The sequence below is a fragment of the Pseudophryne corroboree genome, chromosome 5 (assembly GCF_028390025.1).
Source record: "Pseudophryne corroboree isolate aPseCor3 chromosome 5, aPseCor3.hap2, whole genome shotgun sequence".
NCBI classification, from domain to species: Eukaryota; Metazoa; Chordata; class Amphibia; order Anura; family Myobatrachidae; genus Pseudophryne; species Pseudophryne corroboree.
In genome coordinates this window covers 127818643-127832176 of record NC_086448.1, presented here as the reverse complement: position 1 = coordinate 127832176, position 13534 = coordinate 127818643, and the positions used below count along the sequence as shown (strand labels likewise).

At 47.0% G+C, this 13534-nt stretch overlaps 1 protein-coding gene across 4 annotated transcripts in view; it reads right to left on the bottom strand.

The window, feature by feature from the left end:
- PALS2 (protein associated with LIN7 2, MAGUK p55 family member) overlaps positions 1-13534 on the bottom strand; it is a 315351-nt gene that overhangs the window by 228698 nt on the left and 73119 nt on the right. The window contains exon 1 of one of the 4 annotated variants that reach the window (XM_063921697.1): positions 7875-7942. The exons of the other annotated variants lie outside the window; for them this stretch is intronic. The gene's annotated coding sequence lies outside the window, so the exon portion shown is untranslated. Of the gene's footprint in view, positions 1-7874; positions 7943-13534 lie in introns of those variants that run through there. 4 annotated transcript variants of the gene reach the window in all.

Sequence of the window (13534 nt, the reverse complement as noted above, 5' to 3'; positions counted from 1 at the left end):
GTTGCCAGCAGGTCTCACTGAAAATAACAAACCTAAACTAAAACTTTCACTAAGAAGCTCAGGAGAGCCCCTAGTGTGCACCCTTCTCGTCGGGCACAGAAATCTAACTGAGGCTTGGAGGAGGGTCATAGGGGGAGGAGCCAGTGCACACCAGTTAGTCCTAAAGCTTTCTTTAGATGTGCCCAGTCTCCTGCGGAGCCGCTATTCCCCATGGTCCTTACGGAGTCCCCAGCATCCACTTAGGACGTTAGAGAAAAATGAATCGCTCAGTTTTACCCCTCGGCTACGACTAGGGGGTGCAAAACAATTGAATCTGCCTCAATCTTACTTTATGAATTTTATCTAAACAACTCTGTACTTTGTGGGATCTAAAACACCAATAAATAGTTTTTAACAATCTCCGGAAAGCGCTCAGTGGTATTTGCATGAATACTGTTATAACCAATAAAACGGTCAACGTCTCACCAAAATAAAGGTACTTATCTGTAGTCTTTCGTAAATCTTTCGCATTCTCCAACAGGGAAAAGTCTTACTCAGACGGAGTGAAAGAAACAGTTCTTTACGTCAATCTTTTAAAGTAAATGTTCATAATTTAACCACTTGCCTGGCATGGTCACATCACGGTGAATGGTTGCTCAAAGGGTACTTTAAGCGTCCCCGGCCAGAACTTTAGTTGGGCTTAGCCGCACCCGGTGATTTTGGGCACACTGGAAGTAACAGGCGCCTAATCGGCGCAACAATCGTCAACATTCTAAAATGCTGACACAACCATGTCAACATTTTGAACATATACACATGCCAAATGTGACATTAAGCTGTTGGCACAATGAATGCAGACAAACTGCTCTCCCTTTCCGAGTATAGCGTTTTCTCATTAGGCAATTGTCCACAAACCTAAAATGAACTGATTAGCTGGTGCAGTTGCAGGAGATGCGACTGTAACCAGCTGGGCTTTCGATGACACAGTCACATCCTATGTGACTCTGCCATCTCGGTGTGTGTCCTGGCCTTTAAAGAGAAGATCTGGTCTGTACATGTGCAGAGCAGATTTCCTCCTGCAACTACCAGAAGTACAAGGAGGGGAAACTTGAGCTCTTTGCGAGTGCCCCTGGGGAAGAACTACCACTAGGGGTGCGTGGGAAAGATCAGCTCCTTGGGATCTATTGCCACTGGGCCAAGGGGTTGGACGTAATTTTACAATGGGGAAACATTTATTTCCATTAAAGTTGATAACCAAGTGGTTAAAGTGCAGTTTAACGTTATACAGTGAATGGTCAGTATTTATCTTATACAACTAACACATTTCATTTAACTACTTCAGAGGTATAATCATGCTAATTATACTTCCCAATCAAGTCTTTGTTTAATTAATCTTAATTACCAATTCATTTATTCACAAGGAACAATTAAACAAATATTATCTGTGCTTAAGAAACAATGAAGAATCATAAAATAACATATCTAGAACATGAGAAATTATCTGCTGTAGAGACAATCATATGACATCAGCTCCCCCTTATAAACAGTACAAATAATCCAATACTATAAAAAGAGGATTCATTCAGAATGATTAATAGTGAGAATTATCAGTTTCTGTGCATGCTAATTAAAATATCATTCAATCTGTATAAAACTATTCACATTTCAGGAATATGCAGAAAAATCAGACATCATTCCATATAAATATTCATATAAGGACAGTCTCCTTTTTCATATTATATTTAGAAGACAAACATTGGACCACCTAGTTAAAGATGCACTGCTCACTGTCAGCTGGTCTATTTGAATAGTTTGGCTTAAAATAGGATTTTAATTACCTACCAGTAAATCCTTTTCTCGTAGTCCGTAGAGGATGCTGGGGTCCACATTTGTACCATGGGGATGTACCAAAGCTCCCAGTACTGGAGGGAGAGTGTGGAGGCTCCTGCAGCACCGACTGACCAAACTTTAGGTCCTAAGAGGCAAAAGTATCGAACTTGTAGAACTTCGCAAACGTGTTCGATCCTGACCAAATAGCCGCTCGGCAAAGTTGTAAAGCCGAGACACCCCGGGCAGCCGCCCAGGAAGAACCCACCTTACGAGTAGAGTGGGCCTTAACAAATTTTGGACACGGCAATCCTGTCGTAGAATAAGTATGTTGGATAGTAAACCAGATCCAGCGAGAAGTAGTCTGCTTAGAAGCAGGACGCCCAACCTTGTTGGGATCATAAAGGACAAGCAGAGTGTCCGACTTTCTGCAACGAGAAGTTCACTTCACATAAATCTTCAAAGCCCTTACAACATCCAAGGACTTGGAGGTAATTGAGGAGTCAGTAGCTACTGGCACCACAATAAGTTGGTTGATATGAAAAGCCGACACAACCTTTGGAAGAAATTGCTGACGCGTCCTGAGCTCAGCTCTATCTTCATGGAAAATCAAGTAGGGGCTCTTGCAGGACAATGCCCCCAATTCTGACACACACGTCTAGCAGATGTAAATGCCAACAGTGTGACAGCCTTCCAAGTAAGAAACTTGACCTCAACTTCCTGTAAAGGCTCGAAACAATCCAATTGCAGGAACTGCAGCACCACGTTAAGATCCCAAGATGCCGTAGGAGGCACAAAGGGAGGCAGGATGTGCAGAACCCCTATCAAGAAAGTCTGAACCTCAGGGAGAGCAGCCAAATGTTTCTGGAAGAAAATGGACAAGGCCAAAATCTGGACTTTTATGGAGCCCAGGCGCAGGCCCACATCCACTCCTGCTTGCAGGAAGAGGAGAAATCGTCCAAGCTAAAACTCCACCATAGGAAACTTCTTGGATTCACACCAAGATACATACTTTTTCCAAATCCGATGGTAATGTTTTGACGTTACTCCTTTCCTAGCCTGTATCTGGGTAGGAATAATCTTGTTCGGAATGCCCTTCCGAGCTAAGATCTGGCGTTCAACCTACATGCCGTCAAACGTAGCCGTGATAAATCTTGATAAGCGAATGGCCCCTGTTGCAGAAGGTCCTCTCGAAGAGGAAGAGGCCTCGGATCTTCCAGCAGTAACTCCAGAAGATCCGCGTACAAAGCCCTTCTTGGCCAGTCCGGAGCAATGAGGATCGCCTGAACTCTTGTTCTTTTGATTATTTTGAGAATCCTTGGGATGTATGGAAGTGGAGGGAACACGTACACTGACTTGAACACCCATGGAGTCACCAGGGCGTCCACCGCCACTGCCTGTGGATACCTCGACCTGGAACAGTACCTCCAAAGCTTCTTGTTGAGGCGTGAGGCCATCATGTCTATTTGAGGTACGCCCCAAAGACTTGTCACCTCCTTGAACACCTCTGGGTGGAGGCCCCACTCTCCCGGATAGAGATAGTGTCTGCTGAGGAAGTCTGCTTCCCAGTTGTCCACTCCCGGAATGAAGATTGAAGACAGCGCCACCACGTGCTTTTCTGCCCAGAGGATGATTTTTGTTACCTCTGAAATTGCGGCTCTGCTCTTCGTTCCGCCCTGTCAGTTTATGTAGGCCACTGTCGTTATATTGTCCGACTGAACCTGAATGGCCTGATCTTTCCGAAGGTGTGCCGCTTGTAGAAGACTGTTGTTAGTTTCAGAATGTTTATTGGAAGGATGGATTCCAGACTTGACCACCTTCCTTGGAAGTTTTCCCCTTGGGTGACTGCCCCCCAACTTCTGAGACTTGCATCCGTGGTTAGAAGGATCCAATTCTGAATCCTGAACCTGTGGCCCTCTAGTAGGTGAGAAGTTTGCAGCCACCAGAGGAGCGAGATTCTGGCTTTCGGTGACAGACATATCCTCTGGTGCATGTGAAGATGAGATCCCGATTATTTGTCCAGGAGATCCAGTGCATGAAATCTTCTGTACTGTAGAGCCTCGTAGGAGGCAACCATCTTCCCCAGAAGGCGAATGCACTGATGAACCGATACCCGGGTTGGCTTCAAGACATCCCGGATCATTGCTTGTATCACCAACGCCTTCTCCTCCGGCAGAAACACCCTCTGAACTTCCGTGTCGAGGATCATCCCCAGGAAGGACAGCCTCCTTGTCGACTCTAAATGCGACTTTGGAAGGTCCAGGATCCATCCATGATCCTGGAGCAGTTGAGTTGAGAGAGCAATACTCTGTAACAGCTTTTCCCTGGAAGACGCTTTGATCAGCAGATCGTCCAGATAAGGAATTATGTTCACACCCTGCTTGCGGCGGAGTAGCATCACCTCCGCCATGACCTTTGTGAACACTCTCGGTGCCATGGAGAGGCTAAACGGCAGTGCCTGGAACGGATAGTGACAGTCCAGCAGCGCAAATCTGAGATAAGCCTGGCGAGGTGGACAGATCGGGATGTGAAGGTATGCATCCTTGATATCTAGGGATACCAGAAATTCCCCCTCCTCCAGACCAGAGTTCACCGCTCTCAGAGACTCCATCTCCTACTTGAATTTCCTCAAGTAGGGGTTCAATGACTTTAGGTTTAATATCGGCCTTACCGAACTGTCCGGTTTCGGTACCACAAACAGGTTTGAGTAATAACCCTTGTGTTGTAGGTGAGGTGGAACTGGAACAATGACATTTGACCTTAGCAATTTTTGAATGGCTTCTTGTAGGATAGCACTTTCTGTCAGCGAAGCTGGCAAGCCTGATTTGAAGAATCTGTGAGGTGGGAGTTCTTGAAATTCCAGTCTGTACCCCTGGGTAACAATATCTTTTACCCAGGTATCCCGGCATGAGGATGCCCAGACATGACTGAAATTTCTTAGTCTTGCTCACACCTGCCCGATCTCCAGCCTGGAAGGTCCACCGTCATGCCGAGGATTTTGAGGAAGCAGAACCAGGATTCTGTCCCCCGACCACCTCTAAAGAAAGTGGAGGGGGATTTGGACTCTAACTTTAGCGATCCGAAAGGACTGCATTGCAGACGTAGGACAGGATTTCCTAGTCGGTGGTGTAGCAGAGGGAAGAAAAGTTGACTTACCCGCAGTTGACATGGAGATCCACGCATCTAATGCTTCCCCAAACAGAGTCTGACCTGTGAAGGGTAGGTTCTCCACACTCTTCTTGGATTCCGCATCCGCAGACCATTGGCGCAGCCAGAGTCCTCTGCGTGCTGAGACAGCCATGGAAGAAGCCCTCGCATTCAGATGTCTAAGGTCCTTCATGGCTTCCACCATGGAACCAGCAGAATTCTGTATGTGACGTAAAAACAATTCAATGTCACTTCTACCCATAGAATCTAACTCCTCTAGTAAAGTGCCTGACCACTTTACTATGGCTTTAGAAATCCATGCACAAGCAATAGTGGGTCTTAAAGCTACGCCATTTGCTGTGTATAATGATTTGAGTGTAGTCTCAATCTTGCGGTCGGACCCAGGGACAGGTAAAACCACTTTTTTAGACAACCTAGATACAGAAGCGTCTACTACCAGCAGGTTTTCCTACTTTTTCCTATCCTCCTCAAGGAAAGGAAAAGCAATGAGAACCCTTTTAGGGATCTGGAACTTTTTCTCAGGTTTTCCCAGGATTTTTCAAAAAATGCGTTTAGTTCCTTGGATGCAGGGAATGTAAGGGAGGACTTTTTTTTGTCAGTAAAGTAAGCCTCCTCAACCTGCTCAGGTACCGTCTCAAAAATATGTAAAATGTCCCTAATGGCCTCAATCATGAGTTGCACCCCTTTAGCAAGGGATGCCTCTCCTCCCAGTATAACCCCCTCACCACCTCCCGTCTCAGAGTCGGTATCCGTGTCGGCTTGCATTATTTGGGCAAGAGCACGCTTTTTAGGGTATATACCAGGGTATATTTAGGGTATATACCAGGATGAGGTAGTGGCAGCAGAATATGACAAAACCTCTACAGATCTTCTCAAAACCTGTGTTTCAGTCTCATTATGAGCTATCCTAGGTGAAATCTTGGATATCATTCCCTTAATAGAAGCCACCCATGGGGGTTCGGATTCAGAAGGCTGAGACAGTATATTGCATTCCTGAGTACATGTAATAGACTCCTCAGGAGAAGACACACACTCTGCAGCACAAGATACAGAGTCCCTAGACATGGTAATGTGAGATATATACACATACACACACAGGAAAATGTCAGACACAGTTCACCCAAAGTACCTTCAGAGAGACACAGAGTATAAGGAGCCAGCACACACAGCACCCCCGTAGGCAGTTATGATAAATGCCTGGCGCTGACTGAGTAACCTTGATAGATTAAACAGTTAAAAAACACTCCCCCACCCCCTTTCTATGACACCCTGGTATTGCAGAGGATAACTGGAGTTAAGTGGAGGGCAGCGCTCCCTGTCAGCATCTCTGTAGTGTGATCTGCAGGGAGAAAATGGTGCTGGTGAGTGCTGGATCCACTCTGAGGAGAAGCCCCACCCCCTGTAATGGCACGTCTTCCCGCACTTATTATACTGGCCTGAGGTTTCATTGCCGCTAACAGTGGGATTAGCCCGTTAGCATAGTTGACCAGTTTTAGAGTATTGCGCTGGCCCTGGGCTCCGCACAACATGCACCTCTGAGCCCTCCGGAGCTCAGCTTCTCAGAGCTGCGCTCCCACCCTTGTGCCGCCATACAGGCCGGCGCCCCGCTTACCGGGGCACCGACTTCATACTCACCACTCCATCTTCTGCCTCTGCTATGGGGTGGCAGCAGTGCTGCAGGAGCGAGCGTTCACCTCGGGGGCTTGCGATCATCACCTTCAGGAGCTCAGTGTCCTGTCAGTGGAGATAGGAGCCATTAACCTCTAGGGTTGGATCCTACTCCCCCCCTAAGTCCCACAAAGCAGGGAGGCTGTTGCCAGCAGCCTTCCTGTACCTACCTCTTTAAAAAAAACAATAAAACCATAAGAACTCCTAAGAGTTCCCCTAGCTGTGACCGGCTCCACCGGGCACATTTTCTAAACTGAGTCTGGTAGGAGGGGCATAGAGGGAGGAGCCAGCCCACACTATTAAACTCTTAAAGTGCCAGTGGCTCCCAAGGGACCAGTCTATACCCCATGGTACTAATGTGGACCCCAGCATCCTCTAGGACGTAAGAGAAATCAGGGCTATCCGGTCTCTAGGTTGACATGCATTAGGTGGACAGGATTTCTAGGTCGACATGAAGACACTGTCAACCTAAGTGTGGTCAACCCTATGAACCATACCCAAAACAGGACATATATTCTATTTGTATAGAAAGCCTGGGTACACAAATTCAATTAAGTATGCCATTCCTCTCATAATTTTATAAACATAATTAAAATAGCTAAAATGTGTGTAAATCATGGTAAAGTGGTTAGGAGTGTCATCACACAAAACAGATCAGGCTGTGCTACCATCTCAGTGTTAGCTGCTGGACGCACGGGGCGCAACTGTCATAGTACCATAGTGTTCATTCTAGCACCCTGCACCTTTCAAAACATGTGGTTCCTCTTTCCTGCCTGGAGTGTCGCTCTCTGCTCTGGTGCTTCTCAGAACACTCTGGTCTGTATCTGAGCACTGAAATACAGACCAAAGTGTGCTGAGAAGCACCAGAGCAGAGAACGACATCCCAGGCAGGAAAGAGGAACTGCACATGTTTTGAAAGGTGCAGGGTGCTAGAATGAACACTAGTACTGCTCCTCTCCCTCTCAATGCCTGCCAACTCAAATTGGTAACTCGCATATGTAACTCCACCTGGCAGATGTCCAAATTACACTCTTTACGTCTATATAATGCTCCTTTCACCACTAAACTATTTACCCATCATTATTCTCTCTTCAGTACTTTACCCTAAAATATGGCCCCAGAACCCACTGGCTTATTAATACAGAAATCACTATTTCTCACCATGCACCTTCTTCTAATGGCTGCTTGCAATAATCTCACCTGCGCCTATATAATCTCCATTAGGTACTTACATATAAAAAGAACTACCTTGCAGATTGTCAAAGGGCTCTTCTCTGCATGCTATCTGACTAGTCGCTGACACCAGCATTTATCATCTTCTGAAGATATGGGCTATGCCTGGTATGGAAAGGAAAGACATTGCTCTTTATAGCAGAAAGGAATTTTGCTGACTAAAAATGCAGAAGTAGCAAATCTAAACTATTATATTTTGATGCCAAATTTTTCTGGAAATATAATAGATAGGTAATTAGTTTGAAGGTAATTGAATTCCTTTCATGACTATTGTTCATTAACTGTTGGTATGAGGAATGTACTGCAATTAAGCGGTGTTAACGACAAATTATCTTAGGGAGTTTGTGCCACAGTAGTCTGTTTATGAGGAATCTTACAAAACAATGGTTATTTGTGGGAATAGGTCATGAAACTGGCGATATTCTTGGTAGAAGTACCAGATCGAAGTGCCAAAAACACTAGTGAATGCTAAAGCAGTTGAAGAATGTATCCTATACCTGGATTCTAGGTGCGCCTACAAAACAGATCAATAGACCTATGCAGTCTTTCTGCACCTAAACATGAATCATAAGTACAATTTTATTGACCCTTAAAACTAGTGCCCAAACCGAAAATTTGGCGCAATTAAAACCAATGTGGAGCAGCACAATGCCACCTGCAGTGCTACTGTGCAGAGTTCCTATGGCGCAAGATAATTGGTGACAGAACAGACTTACAAAGACAGCAAACTGCAATGCATCACTTCTGGGAACCAGAAAGTCAGTATTAATGCTGGAGGGGGGGAATTGCAATGGTAAACCGCCACACAGGATGCCGATGGTCAGTATACAGACATCCGCATCCCGAGCGGTGGAATGCCGACAAGAGGGTGAGCGCAACGAAGCCCCTTGTAGGCTTGGTGGTGAGCTATGCTCGTCTCAGGTTCTATTCTTCCTCTATAGGTGTTGTGGACAACCATAGAGGGGGAATCACCTACCTCGTCGGTATATCGGCAGCAGTATGGTGCCCCAGTCGGGATCCCAGCTGGGGTCCCAATAAGTGGTATGCTGACCACATACCTGCTGGGGTCAGCTAACCAATCAGTTGGTTCAATTATGTTGTACCATAATTGAACCATCGACCAAATCGATTGAGAAGTTGGAGACACTGGACTATGAGGAGAGGCTTTCCAGGTTAGATATGTTTACACTAGAAATGAGACGACTAAGAGGAGATATGATTAATACAAATATAAAAAGATATGATGCGTCGACTAAGAGGAGATATGATTAATACAAATATATAAAGGGGCAATATGCAAAGCTATTAGACGATTTGTTTGTTAAGAGACCTCTACACAACGCGCGGACACCCGCTAAAACTTGAGGAGAGGAAATTTCGTAATCAGCGCAGGAAGGGATTCTTCACTGTAAGGGCAATACGAATATGGAACTCACTGCCAGAGAAGGTTGTAATGGCGGACTCAGTCAATGTGTTTAAAAATTGGTTAGATAAATTTATAACGGGAAAAAGATAAATAAGGATAATAAGAATTTACTTACCGATAATTCTATTTCTCATAGTCCGTAGTGGATGCTGGGAACTCCGAAAGGACCATGGGGAATAGCGGCTCCGCAGGAGACTGGGCACAAAAGTAAAAGCTTTAGGACTAGCTGGTGTGCACTGGCTCCTCCCCCTATGACCCTCCTCCAAGCCTCAGTTAGGATACTGTGCCCGGACGAGCGTACACAATAAGGAAGGATTTTGAATCCCGGGTAAGACTCATTACCAGCCACACCAATCACACCGTACAACCTGTGATCTGAACCCAGTTAACAGCATGATAACAGAGGAGCCTCTGAAAAGATGGCTCACAACAATAATAACCCGATTTTTGGAACTATGTACAAGTATTGCAGACAATCCGCACTTGGGATGGGCGCCCAGCATCCACTACGGACTATGAGAAATAGAATTATCGGTAAGTAAATTCTTATTTTCTCTGACGTCCTAGTGGATGCTGGGAACTCCGAAAGGACCATGGGGATTATACCAAAGCTCCCAAACGGGCGGGAGAGTGCGGATGACTCTGCAGCACCAAATGAGAGAACTCCAGGTTCTCCTCAGCCAGGGTATCAATTTTGTAGAATTTTACAAACGTATTTGCTCCTGACCAAGTAGCTGCTCGGCAAAGTTGTAAAGCCGAGACCCCTCGGGCAGCCGCCCAAGATGAGCCCATCTTCCTTGTGGAGTGGGCATTTACAGATTTTTGGCTGTGGCAGGCCTGCCACAGAATGTGCAAGCTGAATTGTACTACAATTCAAACGAGCAATAGTCTGCTTAGAAGCAGGAGCACCCAGCTTGTTGGGTGCATACAGGATAAACAGCGAGTCAGATTTTCTGACTCTAGCCGTCCTGGAAACATATATTTTCAGGGCCCTGACAACGTCTAGCAACTTGGAGTCCTCCAAGTCCCTAGTAGCCGCAGGCACCACAATAGGTTGGTTCAGGTGAAACGCTGAAACCACCTTAGGGAGAAACTGAGGACGAGTCCTCAATTCCGCCCTGTCCGAATGGAAAATCAGATAAGGGCTTTTACAGGATAAAGCCGCCAATTCTGACACGCGCCTGGCCCAGGCCAGGGCCAACAGCATGACCACTTTCCATGTGAGATATTTTAACTCCACAGATTTAAGTGGTTCAAACCAATGTGACTTTTTGGAACCCAAAAACTACATTGAGATCCCAGGTGCCACTGGAGGCACAAAAGGAGGCTGTATATGCAGTACCCCTTTTCCAACGTCTGAACTTCAGGGACTGAAGCTAGTTCTTTTTGGAAGAAAATTGACAGGGCCGAAATTTGAACCTTAATGGACCCCAATTTCAGGCCCATAGACACTCCTGTTTGCAGGAAATGTAGGAATCGACCCAGTTGAATTTCCTCCGTCGGGCCTTACTGGCCTCGCACCACGCAACATATTTTTGCCAAATGCGGTGATAATGTTTTGCGGTTACATCCTTCCTGGCTTTGATCAGGATAGGGATGACCTCATCCGGAATGCCTTTTCTCTAACGTCCTAGTGGATGCTGGGGACTCCGAAAGGACCATGGGGAATAGCGGCTCCGCAGGAGACTGGGCACAAAGTAAAAGCTTTAGGACTAGCTGGAGTGCACTGGCTCCTCCCCCTATGACCCTCCTCCAAGCCTCAGTTAGATTTTGTGCCCGAACGAGAAGGGTGCAATCTAGGTGGCTCTCCTGAGCTGCTTAGAGTAAAAGTTTAAATAGGTTTTTTATTTTCAGTGAGACCTGCTGGCAACAGGCTCACTGCATCGAGGGACTTAGGGGAGAGAAACGAACTCACCTGCGTGCAGAGTGGATTGGGTTTCTTAGGCTACTGGACATTAGCTCCAGAGGGACGATCACAGGCCCAGCCATGGATGGGTCCCGGAGCCGCGCCGCCGGCCCCCTTACAGATGCTGAAGCAAGAAGAGGTCCATAAATCGGCGGCAGAAGACTTTCCTGTCTTCATAAGGTAGCGCACAGCACTGCAGCTGTGCGCCATTGCTCTCAGCACACTTCACACTCCGGTCACTGAGGGTGCAGGACGCTGGGGGGGGGCGTCCTGGGAAGCAATGAATTTACCTTAGTTGGCGAAAAATACATCACATATAGCTCCTGGGCTATATGGATGTATTTAACCCCTGCCAGTTTTCCAGTAAAAAGCGGGAGAAGAGCCCGCCGTGAAGGGGGCGGGGCCTATCTCCTCAGCACACAGCGCCATTTTTCCCACACAGCTCCGCTGGTAGGAAGGCTCCCAGAATCTCCCCTGCATCCTGCAACTACAGAAACAGGGTAAAAAAGAGAGGGGGGCACTTATTTGGCAAAATAACAGATATAAGCAGCTATAAGGGATAGACACTTATTGTAAGGTTGTCCCTATACATAAATAGCGCTCTGGTGTGTGCTGGCAAACTCTCCCTCTGTCTCCCCAAAGGGCTAAGTGGGTCCTGTCCTCTATCAGAGCATTCCCTGTGTGTGTGCTGGGTGTCGGTACGTGTGTGTCGACATGTATGAGGAGGAAAATGATGTGGAGGCGGAGCAGAGTGTCTGTAACAGTGATGTCACCCCCTAGGGGGTCGACACCTGAGTGGATGTACTGTTGAAAATTACGTGACAGTGTCAGCTCTATATAAAAAAACAGTGGTTGACATGAGACAGCCGGCTACTCAGCTTGTGCCTGTCCAGACGTCTCATAGGCCGTCAGGCAAAGGTACCCCTCCTGCAACAGGGAACGGGGTATTATTCCACACTATTGTGGTACCGAAGCCAGACGGCTCGGTGAGACAGATTCTAAAATCTATAATCTTTGAACACTTACATACAGAGGTTCAAATTCAAGATTGAGTCACTCAGAGCAGTGATTGCGAACCTGGAAGAAGGGGACTACATGATGTCTCGGGACATCAAGGATGCTTACCTTCATGTCAAAATTTACCCTTCTCACCAAGGGTACCTCAGGTTTATGGTACAGAACTGTCACTATCAGTTCAGACGCTGCCGTAGGGATGGTCCACGGCACCCCGGGTCTTTACCAAGGTAATGGCCGAAATGATGATGTTACTTCGAAGGAAGGGAATTTTAGTTATCCCTTACTTGGACGATTCCCTGATAAGGGTAAGATCCAGGGAACAGTTGGAGGTCGGTGTAGCACTATCTCAGATAGTGTTGCGGCAGCACGATTGGATTCTCAATATTCCAAAATCGCAGCTGGTCCCGTCGACGTGTCTTCTGTTCCTAGGGATGATCCTGGACACAGTCCAGAAAAAGGTGTTTCTCCCGGAGGAGAAAGCCAGGGAGTTATCCGAGCTAGTCAGGAACCTCCTCAAACCGAGCCAAGTCTCAGTGCATCAATGCACAAGGGTTCTGGGTAAAATGGGGGCTTCCTACGAAGCAATCCCATTTGGCAGATTCCACGCAAGAACTTTCCAGTGGGACCTGCTGGACAAATGGTCCGGGTCGCATCTTCAGATGCATCAGCGGATAACCCTGTCACCAAGGACAAGGGTGTCCCTCCTGTGGTGGTTGCAGAGTGCTCATCTTCTAGAGGGCCGCAGATTCGGCATTCAGGACTGGGTCCTGGTAACCACGGATGCCAGCCTGCGAGGCTGGGGAGCAGTCACACAGGGAAGGAATATCCAGGACTTATGGTCAAGCCTGGAGACATCACTTCACATAAATATCCTGAAGCTAAGGGACATTTACAATGCTCTAAGCTTAGCAAGACCTTTGCTTCAAGGACAGCCGGTGTTGATCCAGTCGGACAACATCACGGCAGTCACCCACGTAAACAGACAGGGTGGCACAAGAAGCAGAAGGGCAATGACAGAAGCTGCAAGGATTCTTCGCTGGGCGGAAAATCATGGGATAGCACTGTCAGCAGTATTCATTCCGGGAGTGGACAACTGGGAAGCAGACTTCCTCAGCACGACCTCCACCCGGGGAGAGTGGGGACTTCACCCAGAAGTCTTCCACAGGATTATAAACCGTTGGGAAAAACTCGACAGGTATTGCGCCAGGTCCAGGGACCCTCAGGCAATAGCTGTAGACGCTCTGGTAACACCGTGGGTGTACCAGTCAGGGTATGTGTTTCCTCCTCTGCCTCTCATACCCAAGGTACTG